The sequence below is a fragment of the Falco naumanni genome, assembly GCF_017639655.2.
Source record: "Falco naumanni isolate bFalNau1 chromosome 20 unlocalized genomic scaffold, bFalNau1.pat SUPER_20_unloc_1, whole genome shotgun sequence".
NCBI classification, from domain to species: domain Eukaryota; kingdom Metazoa; phylum Chordata; class Aves; order Falconiformes; family Falconidae; genus Falco; species Falco naumanni.
The window spans coordinates 817,948-832,235 of NW_024427345.1; the positions used below are offsets into that span (position 1 = coordinate 817,948).

At 50.5% G+C, this 14,288-nt stretch overlaps 1 protein-coding gene across 7 annotated transcripts in view; it reads right to left on the reverse strand.

Moving 5' to 3' along the window:
* LOC121081835 (cyclic AMP-dependent transcription factor ATF-7) overlaps positions 1-14,288 on the reverse strand; it is a 69,854-nt gene that overhangs the window by 26,753 nt on the left and 28,813 nt on the right. Inside the window, exon 4 of one of the 7 annotated variants that reach the window (XM_040581112.1) lies at positions 5,645-5,906. The exons of 5 other annotated variants lie outside the window; for them this stretch is intronic. The gene's annotated coding sequence lies outside the window, so the exon portion shown is untranslated. Of the gene's footprint in view, positions 1-3,881; positions 3,889-5,644; positions 5,907-14,288 lie in introns of those variants that run through there. One more of the 7 variants, XM_040581113.1, reaches the window with a different exon arrangement.

Below are 14,288 nucleotides of genomic sequence, written 5' to 3' on the forward strand. Positions count from 1 at the left end.
CACACAAGCTGCACGGCTATTTTTTAACTTTGACAGTAATTTTCAGAGACCATAAACACTGGCTGCACACCGTGCCAGTCACTAGCCAAAATTCGGCTTTAATATAGACTGGGTGTAGGTTGCCCCAGCACAAACTGTTCCAGGGGTGCACACTTGCAAAAAGGAGACTTTACCTTGCTGAAAGCACAAGCTCTGGTACAGCCTCACCAGACCTGAAAGGAGTGAGGAGCCAAACCTGCCTCCATCAGGCTCCTCACACGGCTGAATTAATAAGCTGTCATTAATAAAGGGAAGCCAAAACGCTGCTCCAGCCCCAACTCCAGCACAGCGATGTGTTACTCTGCCCACGGACACCACGGTACTGCCGTGACACGGTTGAAACACCTGGATACCAGGGGAAACAAAAGAAAACAGCACGTGTCTTGCAACTGCAGTGCGGGAGGTAAATGACTGCACTAAGCGCTCCAGCATGGATAAGCTGAGCTTTGAAAGAAGCCACCGCAAGGTTTCACTTCCAAAGCCCGTCCAGCTGCTGCGCTGCCCTACGGCAAGCGATTGTGGTGCGATCAGCCCGGGGCGAGGGGGCTAAGGGAATGTCTGGGGGTTTGCCTGGCTCTCCTCGGTCCTGGGCTGAGGGGTACCAACCTCCTTCGTTTGGGGACCTCCCAGCAGGCAGGGCACCCACACCAGCTGGGAGGCAGTGGCGTGCAGAAGGCAAGGCCAACGGCACGAGGAGATGCCGGACCTCCTGCACGCATCCCAGCCCACCCAGTGTCCGACACAGCGCAGCCTCCTTGTGCTTCCCAGCTGCGGCAGACCCGCTGCCTACGCCCCATCCATACATCTCACCGTGACAGGGCTCAGATGGATTTCTAGCCGCGTGGCAGGCTGGATAGATATTCCCTGTTCACTCGGCACAACTGCAGAGGTAACTAATGCAGGGTCACGGATGCCCCCAAGGGCTGGGTGCCCAAAGGTTAGCTGTTACGGCTGTGAGTGATGTGACCCCCTAGTTCTGGCGCAGATCTGGGCTCCATCTCACCCATTTCCCATCTGAGCAATGACAACGATAATTCCCTCCCTTGCAGAGAGGCTGTAAGGATTAATTCGCTAATGTGCATAAAGTGCCCAGATACTGGAGTGATTCATAGATTTTAAAGGCCGGGGGGACCATTACAATTATCTGCCTGGGACCACGTGAATCCCCAGATGGGCCCATTTCCATAGGAAAGGAGGTGTCATGAGATGACTAGGAGGTAACACCGCAAAGACTTGTTGGTTTGAAAGAATGCAACAATAGCATGGCTACGTTGTCTTATTTCTACACTTAGGAGAGACAGCACACAAGTATTTTGGACCCAGTTCCTCTCGGAGGGCTCCCCGTAAGGCAGTGCTCACCAGGCCAGGTTTCAGAAGAGCTCAGAACCTAGCGGCTCCCACCAGAAAGCTCATGACTACATTTTTGAAAGCAGCCAAGGCATCAAGTCCACGCAGCTCGAAGGTGGCCGCAGCAGCTCTGGTTACTGAGCGCTTCTGGAAAGCTGGTTTTGGTGGCAGCATGCTTCTGCTAGAGGAGGGAAGAGACAGCACCTCCCGGAGCCTGAGCAAGGAGAAACGAGAAGAAAAGTGAAGGTTTACGAGTGATCAGCTCCAGAACAAATAAAAAACCAAACCCAGATGATGTATTTCACATACAGGTATTCAAAGAGAGCTCTGCCGCTCCTGCTGTTGCACAAAGCCTTTTGCAGCAGGGGGAGCGGCTGCTTGGTGGGCTGCGAGCGCAGCTCAGGCTTTATACACAGAACGCCCCTGAGCCAAGGTCATTTCACCCTACTCGGTGCAGGGGAGAAAAGAAAAACTGAAAGAGGGCTGAGAGGTAATCTCCACGGCCGCATCAGCCAGGGGACGTCAGCTCAGCATCCGCGTCAGGGCTCTGCTTTGTCGCTGCCGCAGCGGGGCCATTTCTTGCATTGCAGCAGGATGCTCGTCTGCAAAATGTTTGGGCATTAAGTGACCAGTGCCCCTCCCAAGTCACAGGCAGCAGGAAAAGCTTTTTTCTGCTCGCTCAAGTCCCGTGACAATCAGAAAGGCCACAGCCAGCTCAATCACCTCGGAAAGGAGCAGGCTTGGATGCATTTTGTGCAGTGCCTCCCTGCAGCTTCCCCCCCTCGCCCCCCTCTGCACTAAAACTGCATCAAGATTAAACCTTGAAATGTTATTTTTGGCTCAGGCAACTCCAGGGACCCATGTGGCTATGCCTTTTACTTTAAAAATCTGCTTACATCCTGCCCTGTGATTAATTCACGTTCCTTTCCTTATTTAAAAAAAAAAGAAAGAATAAGAATAATAATCAGAAACTCCAGCCTATTCACAGTCAGCACTGGGTGCTGCTGTCAGCAAGCCACGTCCGAACAGCAAAAATGCCCTTTAACAAACACTTTCTTTGGGATGAACATTGTGCAAACCACAAAAACCTGGCTTTTTTTCCTTTTTTTCTCTGTTAGAGAGAACCATCTGCCTGCAGATTTTGGTTTTCTGCAGGACCGTGTGTTTTGCTGCTGAGCTAGCTGTCACGGATAGGAGCTGTGCAGCAGCATCTTCCCTGTGTCATGCAACCCGCCCTCCCAATGCAGGTGGCTCCGAGACCCACTTCTCCAGTCACCAGCAAGCAAAGGGAGAGCGACAGCAAGGTGAAGGTGCCAATGCATGACACAGGCCACTTCGCCTTCCCTGAGACCAGCACCTGGGAGGTGACAGGCGACCTAGGCTTTTCATAAGGCAGTGATGACGAGGCTGGAGGGAGCAGATTTTTATGGGCACTTTGGTATTTGGCTCCTACCAAACCACTGGCAATTAGTGCCAAGAAACTCCGCTTGCTCCACAAACTTCCCTGCAATTTAAACAAAGAGTTAAGCAGGTTCTGGAGCCCCTCCCATCCCATTCCTCCTTGGCCAGAAGGGCAGAGCATTTAACTCGGAGTAGGTAAATAATTTAATTTACATTTCTATAGCTTCACTTATCCCAGAGGGCTTCTCATACACATGCCCCTCCACTGAAATGCAGGTGTTTCAGCAGGGGGGAAGGCAGCAACCATCTGGCCTACAGCACACCGTGTAGCAGTGAGGAGGGAAGCATTCGGCCAAGGACACACGGGGCAAGCTCTTTAATAAACTCTGTATTCAAGTTCACTTTTCTTTATTTTTAAATTTTAATAAAGTCTCATATGGTAGACACAGCCTCTCCTTCATCTCCAGCACACCCGAGCTGAGCATCAGCACACCTGGGTGCAAACAAAACCAACCAGCAACCCTCTGGAGCAGCCAGCAGCCACCCTGCTCGGCCAGGAAGGCATTTATCCCAGCAGGATCTAATCTGGGTTGGACACTGGGCACTTCAGCTATCAAGCCCAAGCCTCCAGCTACCAAGGGATTTCTCTGCAGCACACCAAAGGACCACAAGCCAACCTCCTCCTCTCCTTTTTTAAAAAGCAGGTGGTTGAGGTTGGTTTATGGAGCAGCCCCTCTTTTTGCCCAAAGTATACCTGGTCCCACAGACAAGGAGCCCTCAACACCTTGTAGGCACAGCTCCTCCGGGATGGCTGCTGGAATTACAGCCAAAACCCTGGGATGCAAACATAAGCTGGGAAGATCAGGCTCCTACATCTCCAATGGGTCTACACTAGGTGAGAGCAGGCAAGATTTTCTAAGGCACTGATACCCTCCTCTCCTGCTCGAGCGATGCTTGAGGGGGACGGACACCTCGAGGAGTCAGTCCCGAGCTCCCCATCCGTGGCCACGGGCTGCTCCGTGCCGCTGGCAGGTCCCTGCAGCCAGGCACAGCCGAGGGATGCGGGGACCTACCCAGCCGAGGGATTCGGGGACCTGCCCACAGCCACACAAAGCTGGCAGCGCTCAGCCAGAACCTGGAAATGCAATCATTATTTACTTCCACACGGTGGAGCATTTTTAGCCTTGTTTCGGTAGAAGTGAAGGTTATTAAAATACATGTATTAATTACCGCTGCCACATAACTTAAGAGGAGAGGCACAGCGGTAATTAACGGAGGTGAGCGAGGGGGTGGAGTTGCAGAGCGTCAGCGACTCCACAGCTTGTGCCTATGGATACGCGCCTGCCCCATGGGAACCCCCAGATAGCTCCAGTGTGGATGTGAATCATTATTACGTTCCCGGCTCGAATCCCAGCAGCACCACAGGTTTTCAGTGTGACCTTGGGCAAGCCATCAATTTTTCCCCTACCTACCAGACAGAGCAAATAAAAAGGGAAAAGGCACCATACTTCACGAGGGTGTTAGGAGAGGAAGCCGACCGCGCATGCAAGCACCAGGAGCCATGCGAGAAGCACTGCAGGAAAAAAAAAAATATATTAACAAAGGCTATTACAGCTGTTTCCCTGACTGTATTTCAAGCGCGGGCGTTCAGTGATTCATTAGGAGCTCAGCATCTCTTCCCATCACGAGAGCCGGGGAGTAGAGAGCAAGAACAGGGGCAGAGGCAAGGCGGTGGGCAGGGAGCTCGGGCTAAGTGAAATTCCTGCTTTGCCCTACCGCAGTGAGCTGCTCAGGCTGAGCACTTTAGGAAGTTATGTGGCATTGCAGGAGGAAAAAGGTGAATTATGCAGCCGCGCTGTCGTGTTATTTGTGGGGCCCTGCCCTCACGCAATGCAAAGAATGAACTGTGAGGCCGTAGAGCTCTACCTGGTGTGACAGAGAAGAGAAGGTAAAAAAAAAAAAAAAAAAAAAAAGACCAAAAAAAAAATTCCCCCCACCAAAGGCTTCAGATCTACCACTGAAACCCAATCTGTGCTCCTGCCTTTCCCTGCAAGCCTCTGCTGTTTACCAAATGAGTCACCCTTCCTGCCTTGAACGCTCCACAGCTCCTGAATGAATAATCTGGGAGCAAAGACTCTTTCTCGGCAAACAAACAGCATCGGCAGCAAGCCCCGTGCAATGCATGCATGCCGGAGATAATTTATAGAGTGAAAAGAAAAGAATAACAGGAAACTCCTTCTCTGCATACCCCGAGAAACAAGAATGTATGTGTAAAAATAATTAAATGTGAACTGGAGTCGATTAATTTGTCTACAGGGCTGAGGATTTGTGCTTTGGGAGGCTGCACCGGGATCTTAAAAAGTCTCTGGACAGTGGCCAAGTCTGTCAATACCGCACGGGCCCGGAGAGGCTTTGGCAGCAGGTGCCGGCGCACATGCAGCTCCAGCAGTGCCGTGGTACAAGCCGCTCTGGCTCCCTGCTCCCTGCCAAGCCATACATCGCAGTCGAGTGCTCGGCCTCGGTGCAAACGCAGCCCTTAAGCCCAGGGTGACAACGGGGGGGGGTCTTGCAGCCTGAACGTCCCCTGCACCTGGCGGGGACACTGCGATGCTCCCCCAGCAAGGCAGCGCTATCCATGCCAGGCAGGCGAGCTTCACAACGTAGGCACGGGGAAGCGAGCGGTTCGAGCCAGCAGAACTCAGCCAAAGCCAGGACTCTGCTTTCCCTCGGATCTCGAGATACCCAGCGCAGCTGTGTCGGAGCAAGGGTCTGCAGTCGGGTCCTGGAGCAGCAGGACAGCGCTGCAGGGAGGATGTGCCCACGCGTGGGACGGCGATACCTCCCTTTTTGTACTTACCCTGGGGTGAGCATAAAGAGAAAGCTGTGCTGGGAAAGCAGGACTCCAGCAGCGGACTCTGCTCCGAACAGCTGGTCCCTCAACTCCAATCCAACCCCCTTACAGTCATTTCCAAAGCAAATTCTCAAGGGCCAAGGGAGCAGAGGTTAAATTTGGTCTCATCCGAGAGGTTTGGTGGTTGTCCTCTCGGAAGATGCCTTGCACCAGGCTAACACGATCCTCTCTGCTGCACTATTGTTTCAGGGCTACGAGAAAGCTGATCCTAAAAAAAAAAAAAAAAAGTTCGCTCCAATGGAAAAAGCACTCATTGTGCCAGTATGCTGCAGCTTGAAAAAGTCGACGTGACTCAGCCTTGACCTTTGAACAACACTACAATTAGAAAAAGGATGCCATGGTCCCCATTCAGTTTTTTTACGCGTTATAAGGTTGATTTCCTTCAATTCATTAGCGATATTGGGTATGCACCCACCCATTCACTGTGTGCGAGCCTCTCCTTACAGGCTTTATTGCCTGAAAAACAGGGTGGGTTTTGTGGACCTGTGCAAGGACCTCGCTTGGGGAAGCTCCAACAGCAACAGCCTGGAGAGGACATCACGTTAAATGAAGGCAGAATTCCAGTGGCTTGGAGGCTTGGGGTGTTTCCTCTTTAACGTTGGCATTTGCTAGATCGAGGGAACAAGCTCTAAAGAAGCACAGACCCACGTAACTGGTGCACAGGCACGACTTAAACGCACTCATGCACTCTAAAAATGGGGAGGGTCATTACTGAGAGCGGTAGATGGGATATCATCAAGTGGAGAGGGACAAAATGCAGGAGGCAAATTTAGATTTATGGATCCTCGGCCCCCTTGGAGAAGCGACTGGGGCATTTTGGAAATGAGCTGTAGAAATAGGAAGGGTCTGGCCCCCTTCGTGCTGAGGGGTACGAGCGCTCTGCAGAACTCGGTGGTGATCCTTTGCCCAGCTCCCATTTCCACACCTCCCAGTGCAGGATGTGAAAAGGGGAGTCCAAGGAATTCACCAAACCCCTGCAGCAACTCCCGGAGGGGCAGAGCCACTCCTGCCCTTGCACCCCTTCCCATCCATCCTCATTTACAGACCTCCCAGATCTCATCCTAGGGCATGATTTCCCCCCATGACTAACCCCATCCTGCAGCTCCTTTGTTTATATTTCAAGGAGCCCTTACAGCAAACAGCTTTCTGGCATCGATCGCATCAATTGCCACATAAGAAAATGCATCCCCTCTTTGTGCCCCCCCTTCTCCCAGGATTTTGGCCAAACTGCAGAGCCCCTTTATGCCTTTTCTACCCTGCCTTCCAGACACGGACACAAAACTAAGTCCTGTATTTTATAAAGGACCATGATAGCCCATGATAAGTTGTCAGATGTCAGCGCACGATGGTAATTAAGCTTTTAAAAGGAGAAAGGCAGCAGTAGGGAAAAAAAAAATTCCGGGCGTTTGACTATTTTTGCCTCTTGGAAGAGCCACCTGTTTTATCGTAACAGGTAGATTTATGGGCATATTAACGCAGCGCTGCTGCTCCCACCCTGATGAGGTTCTCAGTGACCCTCTTCTCTCTCGAGATTTATGATTTCTCAGAGCAGACTGCTGCAGAGGGGTCTAACTCCAAGCTCTTTTCCCGACTCCATCCTGTACCCAGAGTGCTGGGAGATCTCCTGCACCAAGGATCCTGATCCTTCCCCCCCCCCCCCCCCCCCCCCCCCCAGATCATCTGCAGGCATTATGCAACTGCACCGGCTTTCAAAAGGTGCCAAGTTTTCCCCAGCAAGTCAGGTCAGGTTTATGGGGAAGCAAGTCTCCTCGCTCTTCTCACGTTCGTTTCCAAACGCCTCGCAACACCTGCCATTATAGGAGCTCACGACAGGGAGGTTTTAGCCGTCTGCACAACAGGATTAGGTTCAAGGAGTGCATTAACACGCTCCCCGCTCTCTGGCACTTGCCTGCGTACTTAGTGACCCGACAAAATCCCCAGCAAAAGCCCTTCTGCCGCTGAAGCGGACTCCCCAGCTGCAATTCGCACCAGCCCAGAGCTCTCGCTCTTTTCTAATTGCCTCCTCAGCCGCTCCTAGCTAATGGTAAACCCCTTTAACATCACTTTCCACCTGCAGCCCTTAATAAAAATTAAGTGGATAAACTCTTAAGTGCAAGAAAAAATCAGACGAGATAGAGCCAAGCATAACGCAAGCAGCTTTCCCATAAGCTTTCCCCCACGTTGTTTGATCTACGGCTCTCCCCCCAGCCCCGGCGGTGCTCCCAGCCTCGCAAGCAGCAATTGCCCCTGCTGAGGTGCCAACTGGGTGATGATTCAGCGATGTAGAAATATACAGCTGAGGTCACCAAAATCGCTTTACTCGCATCCTTAGGGTCTTAACAATTTTTCCGCCTACGTTATGGGCTGCAGATAATAAAATTTCACACGCAGTCAAAGCAAAATGCATTTAATTTTCTTCTAAAGCTTACAAATGTTTGAGGTTTATAGCAAACATCACACAAGCCTCTTAAAAGGGAGACGAGTTAACACAGCAATCACAAATTGGTTTTAATACCTAAAATGCATGCAGGAAACACCTCCCCCAGCCACAGAAACAAAAGCTTGGATTAATACCCCAGCGAGTAGGTGAATTAGCAGATTTTACAAGTGCAGAAGCCAGAATTAAGATGTCGACAGCGATGCTGTGCACTGAAGAGCTCGCACCTGTACCTCCGGCACTGCAAGTATCTGGTAACACATCGCACAGTGACTTTGCAGATGTCTGGGGCAGTAGAAGAAGTGGGGAAGGCAGGAGTCTCGCAACAAGAAAAGCAAAGCAAAGAGCCAGCAAGATACACACGAGCCAGACATCAGTGGAGTGATCTGCTCCTTACTTTTAAGTCTAGCTTGGACTGCTTAAAATCCGCTCCTTTGAATATTTATTCTTATAAATGAGCTTTTTTTGAGACCGAACAGCTCATCTCCCTGTCTGAAGCCCACATTAAGGGGGTTTAAGTAGATAAACGTGACAGGTGATGCTTTGAATTCCTGCCCATTATTCTAGTGACCATAAAGCCCTCCCTGTCTATCCCCCAAAATAAACACCGCTTCTCTGCCTAAAAGCGGAGACTGACACAGCTACACAAGGCACATCCACTATTAATAAATAACCTGAAGAAGTTAAGAAGCCAAAAATCTTTAACTGCCCCAAAGACAGACTGATTCAACATTTTACAAGAACTTCATTTTATGAAATGGTTTAATTTAGCAGGCTTTACTGCTGAGATTAATTTATAGCTTGTTTTGCACTGCTGCAAAACTCTCCCACCCCATCCCCTATACACACACAATTCTTTATTGTCTAGATGTTTACTCTCAGGGGGAATTTTAGGACTTTAATGTTTTTATTGTTTTAATCCGGCATATAAAAAAATTATTTGAGCAAAACAGCTGGTACAAGTGCTTGGAAAGTGGTGGTGCAGCTTCTCAGCTTGCATCATTAAGCAGGTGTTAAATAAACACGATGCCACGCTCCTCCCGAGATTTACCATGGCAGGAGATTTGCAGGGGATCTTTCAAGAACGGCAGGGATGTTACGGAGCTGGCAGCTCGGTTTTCTCCTGCATGGACCTTTGCTTTTCTGCCAACACACCCAGGACCTGCTTTAGCCTAAATTTGTCCAGACAGTACCACCAACCCAGGGAAGGGGTGAACCGTGGCAAAGAAACAAACAAACAAAAAAAAAACCAACAAAAAAAAATCCCCATGTGCTACCTCTTGTACACAAAGGGGACTTCTGCAGCTCGGCCACGTGCCCCGTTCTTTACGCACTGAGAAGAAAAAGCCCTAAAGGTACTTTTTTTTTTTTTTTTCTTTTTCTTTCTGACACACACATGCCAGTCCTTTGTGCAGCTACGGCACCGCAACCCCCCCAGCGGCAGGATAACGCAGCGTTTGCCCAGCGAATCCATCGGTCCTTTACAAACCTCATGTTTCCTCCCATGTCAAAAGCACTACTAGAAATAAACATATTTACGGTGAGCTTTAACACCTCAACCCAAGAACTGACTCTTTAAGGAAGGTTCTTGTGCAAAGCAGCGACCACCAAGGGGAGAGAAGTGTTAGCCAAAAACCCCTAAAGCACAAAAAAAACCCCAACATGACTAGAAATCCCTTCTACACACAGCTCCACGTTCTAGAGATTTCACGTGCGATTTGAGAATGAAAGGACCTGAGATATTACAGCTTAGAGGTTTTTTTCCACCCTGCTCTCCAGCAATGAGATGCTGGGGGAGGGTGATTCCCACCAAGTATGTAAGGACACGGCATCTCCTGTTCGCCCGCGCTCCGGCATCACCGCCACCGCCCAGGAGAGCTGCATGGACCACCCGACGCCCGGCTGTGCACCAGCAGCCGTGCCGGCCTGGCTGCCAGAGGGGCGGAGCGGCCTCCACCATCCAACAATGCCTGGCGAGCATCCCTGGGAGAATAAAAGAGAGGATTTTAGCTGCCTTTCCAATTGCCGAGAGCCCTCTCTAGCTGCCTACTCGTGTCCTTGCAAAGCTCAGTTGCGTCCAGGATTAGAGAACAGAGCAGAGGAAGCGGGCTTATGGAAAAAAAAATCCCCTGGTTATTTAGATATTGAAATAAAACCAAGTCACAGGCTTGTTGGCTACTAGTAACTCTGCCCAGGGCCTAAGGAGCTGAAGGAAAACACGCCCGCCTTTCTCCTTACGACCAAAAGCAGCCCCCTCAGCATTGTTTTTGCTGGGGAAGGAGATGGAAGTCCCAGAACGAGTCCCCGCTACTTGGGTTTTTGTCCTTAAGCAGCAACTTGGCTGAATTTTATGCAAGAAATTTGCAGAAAATCCTGCAAACTCACATACCTTCGTGAAAATTAAACGTATACGCAACGGCATGATAACGGGGTCTTTGTCAAAGCCACACGCTGCATCCGCACTTGGGAAATAAGTTATCTGTTTGTGCAGTAAAATACAAAGCATTTGTAATTTTCTCAGGCATTTAGCAGACAGGTAGCAAGCAAGGCTTTGAACAACTACAACAAAAAAAAAATACCCCAACAAACCCACAAAACCAAACAGTCATGTCTTCAAAAGACCGTTTTTAACATAAGGAAATATTTTACTGGCCAAGAAAAAATCCAGAGCTCAAAAGAGGCAGGAAGAATTCAATCCCGAGTGTACGGCTGGCTTTGATTGCACCTTAAGATGTCTTCCTTGTTTCCAGCCAACCTGCCTCCCTCCCAGCCCTCCAAACCCAGTGCCCTATTTCTCATTTGCTTTACGAGGGACAGTGGCTGCCACACAGCACGGATGAAAAACAGGTTTTGCAGTTCTCCAGATAAGATCGTATGAGGTTAAACTCACATGCCACGGTCAACATGGCAACACTCGCAGGTTTGCATTCGGCTGCAGGAGCATGCAGCCACCGGCAGCTTTCTGCTCCTATTAAGCTCAAGACCACAAGCTTGCTTTTAGATGAGTCTAATTTCAAGTTAATAAAAGAGCCTGGCTCAATTTATGGCTTCGTGCTAGCAGCACACGCAGTTTGCATTTCTGATACAGAGCAAGAGCTTTAGGTAAGGACTGGGCTGAGATTAGCTCATTCAAAGCAGAAACTCCACGGTTGTGAAACCCCCTTAAATCAAAAAGAGAAGAAACCATTCCCTGCAAGTACACGGCCATGTTCCTTTGTGGGTATTTTTGCAGCCCTGATCACATTCCCAAGAAAGGGGAAACCCTCCCTCCTCGTTCCCCTCCACTGCAGAAAGTGGAAACCGTCCCATCATCTGGGAAAAGCGAGGATATGGCTCGGTAAGAAACAAAACAAAACAGAAATTTAAATCATTAAGAACCCCAGCAGCACCTGAGAGCCTCCAGGCCTGGGTGGGCTTTGCCAGCCTGCAGGCAGCACAACCGACTGGCGCTGCAGGTGGGAGATGGGCAGGGGGCTCTCGTGCTGCCAGGGGAGGCGAGAACAGCGAGAAGGGCTCTGCAGCAGCAAGCCCAGAGGAGAGCGTGCCCATCAGCGGGCACCCTGCAAAACCCGCGTCCCCCCCGCACCTTTCGAGGCCCCTGTTCAAGCAGGGGGTGCCCTCCTACACCGATGTCCAGAGCAAGGACTGCTGCTGACTTTCCTTCCTGCTGCCCCAGCACGGGCCATCAAATGGCCCCAGTAAAGGGCGACTGGTGGCCAGGATACGTTTGTGCTTAGGTAAATATAAATGTAGATACACATATAGGACTATTTATATAGGAACACATCTTGGCGTGCGCCCCGTCTCTACACGTATATGTATTTATAGTTGCTGAGTCTGCAAACCACCCATCAAAAAGCAGATGGCTTAACAGTCCAGCTTTCCCTGGAAATCAGGCTCGATGCCCCGCGGCGCTACTCGGTGCCCTTCCTCCGAAATGAGGAAGGTTAAATGAAGTTTTAAGCAGCTCTGAAGAAAAGCGCGCCGCTGCCGCCGAGCTCTCAGCCCCCACCTCACTGGCAGGAGGGGCTCCCTTTGCACAGGGGACCAGCAACGCACCGTCCCCAGCGCCACAGCTCCGTGGTAGGTGCATTTCTGATGTGATTTGTGACCGCTTGAAGAATCCTTTGGGACAAGAGGTGCTCCAAAAGGGCAATTAGATCCATTACTGGCCATTCTATTGCCACATGAAATAGGTTTACTAGTTGTGTGCCGCCTCATATACTCCATTTTTACGCCAAAATGAACAAGTATGCTAATGAAGCGATTGGAGAGCGTGCCTGAAACGGCGGCGGTGGACAGTGAGCTGACGCTTTGCGGCACGGCTCATCCTCTGATAATGTTTTCTTTGACAGGACCTGCATTAAAGCCAGCTTGTGCATATTTTAAGGCATTATTAGGTATTCTGCAGCCTCGGCACAGCATCTCTGAGATGATAGAGGGGAAAACCATGCAGCTATTTCTTCATATCCAGAGGTGCTATTTCTTCATTTTAATTGCTGCAGCAGCCAACATGGCTAAGAAATCCTAATGAGGGCTTGTTCTAGAACAGCCATTCACCAAAACAGAAATGTAAAAGCTATTGCCAAACCTCACCGCATCTCCAGAGCAAGAAACCAAAGTCACAGCCCCATTGTTTCTGAGAAAATCCAAACTGGAAAGGAACTAACTGGAAAGGAACTAACATGAGTTGAAATGTACCTCCTCTACATACACGTTAAACCACTTCGTGCTAGTAAGCAATTACTTCACAGAAAAACCCACCCCCCCAGATACATTTAATCAACCGGATCTGGGAGGTTTCTAGTGAAAAATGCACCAGAGACTGATCGAGCATGTCCACTGCCGCTTCCAGAGACCTTTTGCCAGCCAAAACCCAACGCTGCACGCACAGCACACACAGGAGGACACTGCAACAGCCCAAAACGTGTATTGTCATTTCCAGATAAATTTTGCTTCAATGCCTGCCCTTTAGAACAAACAGCCCCCTCCCAGAATGGCCTTGGGGTGGACATCCCAGTTTGCGGCCATCCCCGAATAGAAGGGAAAAGCTGCTCTTACACACCCAGCCCTTCACGCGTGGCTGCGGAAGGGAGAGCAACTCCTGTGGCTCCCACGAGGAAGGAGAGGGAGGGCAAGCAACAGCGCCTGCACATACAAGCGTGCTTGTAGCATCGCAGAGTTTGACCTACAAACATTCCCAACTTCCAGGTTACATTGCTTTCTACTTAGTCCCATTTTTTTAAAAAGAAAAAAAAAGTCTATACAAAACATACCACCCCAACAGATTAAAGTGACTACTTCAGAGGTCTCTGCATCCTGCTGTCAGCATCCCCGATAACAAAGGCTGAGCTGAGAAGGTACGCAGCAGCAGGGGTAAAAGCAGGGAGCTTATTCAACTGCAAAAGGGAGAGCAGAAAGCAAGAAAAGCAGCAGGAAAATGGAGAGGACACCATGCAATAACTGGTGCTCTCCCGCTGCCAGTTCCACTTTCAAGCCAGCGCAGGAACCGGGTGTTGCAACAGCCCCTGCATCTGTGGCACTGCCGCAGCCATCCAGGGGCTATTTTTAAACAGCAGCACTTCACGTGAGGAAGGGGGGGGGGGGAAAGAAGGGCAGCGAAATAGAGGAATTAGTGAGTCCAGGCAAGGGGGTAGGGATGAAAACCAAGCCCCACGCTGGGTGGGGTGTGACAGCTGTGCAGCACCATCCTGCCCCGTGGCACGAGGCCATTGCACCAGCGCCAGTAGAACGGGCAGCGGGAGGAGAGCAGAGCATCCCTCTGGGAGCGGGGAGAAGCCCGAGCAAAGCCCCTGCAAAAGAAAAGCCTTTTCTTTTGCTGGCAAGGACAGCTCTCCAAGCTGCTGCGCTGCAGCGTGAGCGGCTTCCAGATTCATCACGGCCAAACCGGCTGCTCAGTCCCCAGCTTTCCAAAGTGCCCCGAAAGGCTGTCAGCATGTGCCGAGAACACCAAAGCAGCCATCGCGCTAAAAGCACAACTCCTAATTAATACCTAATCAGCCAGAGGGGATGCAAACATGTTTGCCTGCAAAGAATGAACCACCGGAGTTTCACGTTATTAAAAGTTGAGTCCTTGGCAGAGGCTTACGTGGCAGTTTCTTCCCAGCACCGCAGGATTTGTGCGGAGGTCCA